The sequence below is a fragment of the Coffea eugenioides genome, chromosome 1 (genome assembly GCF_003713205.1).
Source record: "Coffea eugenioides isolate CCC68of chromosome 1, Ceug_1.0, whole genome shotgun sequence".
Classification (NCBI taxonomy): Eukaryota; Viridiplantae; Streptophyta; class Magnoliopsida; order Gentianales; family Rubiaceae; genus Coffea; species Coffea eugenioides.
In genome coordinates this window covers 10,606,603-10,611,174 of record NC_040035.1, presented here as the reverse complement: position 1 = coordinate 10,611,174, position 4,572 = coordinate 10,606,603, and positions in this window count along the sequence as shown.

Sequence of the window (4,572 nt, the reverse complement as noted above, 5' to 3'; positions counted from 1 at the left end):
TTTGGGGAAAAAAAAGAAAAAAAACAATTTATTGGAGAAGTAATCCCAAAATACTATTATAAGCAAAAAATTTTCTTTCAAGAGAGAATGCTATGGCATTTGCTGTATACTTACACATTATTTCAAAATTTTTGATCGATTTATTAGAACTGCCAAATACACTTCTACTACACTATGGTTTGAACCTATTAAAATATAAAAGCAAAAAGATGACATTATTGGGACGAATATAATGTGATTTAAAAGTTAAAACTAGTCAAGCTAAAACAAGTTGGAGTTATCTACATATTAGCTTTTATCTTTTTACTTTTTCATACTTTTAATTTTCAATAACTTCATTACGCTATTTTATTACTTTATAAAATTCCATCGATTCAACCAGTGACTTAGTAATTGAACCACTATCCCACTGACTTAGGCCTTATCCCTTGTCCGTGGCTGGATGGCTTGATTAGATTTAATAATTGTGGACATAACTTCAAGTTAACAGCAACTGACTAATTTTTTTTCATTTTTTTTTTGTGGTTAGGTGGGGTGGGGAAGAGGGCTATTTGACAAAATTACGTGTACTCAAACGTTAGTTTACAAAACTGAACAAACGTCAACGGCTAAAATTTGTAATTAGCTTGTATTGCAAATGAGTACTTAGGATCTTTTGGAAATATCTGATTTTGCTAATATAAGAAGCAATTCCAACAACTCTTACGTGAGGGGGCCGTGTATTTGACAAATGTTTTGCTCTCAAGGGACTCGGCTGTGATATGATAAAATCACAAGATATATATTTTTTTAATTAGGACAAATCTCATTGAAGGTAATTGTAATTAACCCAATTTTGAGTGATACCAGTGTAATTATGTGTTGAGTTTTCAAAAGTAACAAATAATTTGTGATATGAAAAATAAGATACATGACTAACGGAATTGGTGAAGGAATAATATTTTAAAGAGTTTACCAACAAAAAGCTATTGAAAATCATGATATATGTAAGGGACAGATACAAATATGAGAATTTCTAAAATAAAGAAGGTGAATCATAATTTAGTTTGCATTAGTTGTATAAATCGTATATCACATAGTATAGAATATTCCTGTTTCAAATAAGATTCATGACTAATGCTATTGGCCGGGGAATAATATTTCATCTTAGATTCTGTAATATAAGGTTCCTATTTGGGATTATGGAAGCATACTAAAAAGTATTTCACGTGGTAGATTTTTTGAAAAAAGTACTTATTAAGTTTCTAATTATATTGCTCGAGTGCATAATTATATAAGTGCCTTTTTATTTGAAATATATTTATCACTTTATTTGGTTCAAAATTCATTATGAGGTGGTCAAATTTTATTTTTTAAGACACAAAAGTTATTTCAAAATCACTAATTTGAACTTGGCTAAATGTGCTTTGAGATCAAAAGCTCTGCCCCCAAATTTCTTCTATTGCCCAAAAGTTTTTTTATTAAAAGCGCCGGATTACCCTCACAGTCTAAATTCTTTAGGACTTTGTATAGGTTTGACTTCATGAATCAAAGATTCTATCCAAAGCTTCGTCGCCTTGCCTACCGTTCTGACTCCCTATATCTTCGGCTTAAAACCAGTGTTTCGAAAACTGGACCGGACCGGCCGGTTTGCGATTCAACCGCTCGAACCGGCCATGGCACCGGTCCGATTCTATGTCAACCAGTGAAAAACCGTTGAACCGGATTGAATCGGCGGTTTCCGATTTTCAAGTTTCCCTTTTTTTTTTTTTTAAGTTTTGCAATATGCAACTATCAAAATTCGAACTCAAGACCTTTGTAATAGAAGACTAATATAGTAACTATTGTACTATCACATCTTATTAGTTTTTTTTTGACAACTTATTTATATAAGACAAACACCCATACTTCTTTTTTCAATTTTTTTTTTTTACAAAATCTCATTCTTTCTTTTTAATTTTCAAATCTCTCTCTCTCTCTCTCTTCTCTTTTCTTTTGTCACTCCTTTTTTAATCAAATCTCTTTAGTTTTAATTTATTGATGTTTTCTTCAATCTTTTAATTTTGTTTTTGTCCATTAAATTAAAAAAAGTTAAAAAAGAATTATTTTTCTTTAACCCAAATTATTTAATGCCACAACCACTCACTTTTATCTCATTTTTTTGTTTCTTATCAAGTTTGCATTTCTATTTTCGATTCTCTTGACTTTCTTCAAATTCCAAACTTCCTTTTTCAATTGCAATCTCTAAATTTCAAAAACATAAATTTAAATTTAAATTCACAATGTCTAAATTCTCATAGACGTGAATTTTGTATAATTTCAAAATATTGTGATATTTTTTGGTTGGATTTAAGATTTTTTTGGTAGATATAATTGATATTGAGATGAAATTTATTTGTTTCAACTTATAATTTAAAAAATTTATTTTTGAAAATCCAAGTTATTCGTCAACTTTTCATCATATAAAGTTTTAAATTAGTCCATTGCATGACTTACTTTGTGCATATATATATTTATATAAATTATTTTTTAAAAAATTCATTGAACCGGGGTTGAACCAGTCCAACTGATTAAATCTCGACCCTTTCACTTCACCGGTTCAATTGACGGTCCGGGTTTTAAAACATGGCCTAAAACAAGTTGATTGTCATGGGAAATGACAAAACGAAGTCAAGAATCGAAACTTAATGGGCATCTCCAACCCAGTGAAAAGCTTAGCTGTATTTCAGCTGTCAATGCATATACTTTAGCAGAGGAGGGAGGGGTGGGGTTACCTGATGCAGAGGCAAAACGAAGGGCCGCCTCAATTGTACGAGTCTGAGCAGAATGGACGTCAGAACCTCTGTTTTGAAACTCGGACCTGACCGGCAGGTCGAACCGGGAACCGGCCAGGTAGCCGGTCCGAGTCATATTAAAAAACCGGAAATTTAAAACCCGGTCAAAGCCGGTCAAAAACCGGGTTTGACCGGGCAAAAACCGGTTTTTCCGGTTCAACAGTAACTTTTTTAAAAAAAAATCAAACTTTTTAATATTATGTTTTGACCCCCTAAATTGTTAAAACTTATTGATATACCTCAAATATTTGATACTTTATAAATATTGTCCTAAAATTTGATGTTATTTTTCAATTAAATTCATAATTTTAATTCTAAACTTGTTAATATTTATTAAATAATATAAATTGCTACTTGATTGTTCTAATTTCTTTGTATTTTCTTGTTAAATATATTTGAAACATCAAATATATATGAATATACCTTTATTAATATCAATATATTATTAGATATTATATATATAATATTTTAATTTTTAAATAATTTTTATTTATGACGTCATCCGGTTCGACCCCTATCGACCCCCGGTCGAACCCATTGACCCCTGACCCCTGATCTCGGCCGAGTCGCTATCCGGTCCGGTTCTGAAAACATAGGTCAGAACCTGGGATAATGGTGCTAGAGTCATAGAAGCCGATGTGAAAGTGATCCCCAGCTATTTCCTCCAGTATTTTGGAATGGACATCATATGCCGTCGCGATTGCCTTATTCATCTTCTCACTCTCTGTCTTTCCCTCTTTCCCCCCCCCCAACACTATTGTTGGTTGTATCGCACAATCCTGTTGACGTTCATTCCTCAACAACTTTTTAGTGCCAAACTAATGAAGAACTGAACAAAAGACGAGCTTTTTACAGGACTCATAATTGCTTTTATGGTGAAGTACTCCCTTGATCCACAAAACCGGGCACAACTTTTTTTTTTTGGGTGGACTAAAATTTACATTTATTTTAAGACTTGAATTTACTAAAATTTATTTTAGTAAATTTACATTTATTTTAAGACTAAAATTTACTAAAATATGTATAAAACTTGAATTTTTAATTTTAAGACTGTCAAACTGGAAATGTCATGCACAAGATTACCTTGAGAACTTCTTTCAGAAGCATATACAATTTCTAAAGCAATATGAATTATTGAGCACAAGAAGTTTTTGTTTCTAGTTGCTCCTTGTGGAGGTACTAATTTCCTGCTGTAAGACACCAAGTGTTACTTTGGGAATACTTTTGGGAGAGTCTTAGATGTGGAATCTTAAAGAGTATTTCTGCAGGGAAAAGTTTTCATTTCAGGGAACAATTCCCGCTCTGTCCCCAAAGGAAAGAATAACAAAATTTGCATTAGTATAACATTAGCAAATGGATGTAACCTACAATTTTTATTGCAGATCTAAGCAAAAGATGTTGGGTGGTTGTTTATAATAATCTTTGGAAAAAACCATCACCTATTAAATCCAAAATTTTTATGATAATTATTAAGAAATAAATTAACAGCAAAATTGCGGAGGTGTACCTGGATTCATATTAACTAACTGGTACTTGAATCCTTAAAGACTTTTGGAATGGTCTTCCAAGTCAACACATAATCGCTAATCTCTTGAGAGAGCTCTTTAATATTTCTATGATATTTTTTCTGACGATGGGATATCAGAAAATAATTATTTTGTGATACTAAAAATAGGATAATAAGAATACGTGTGACTTAGAGATCATAACCTTATTTATAGATAACTTTTCTATCATTTTTTGGATTTCTATTCAGCTC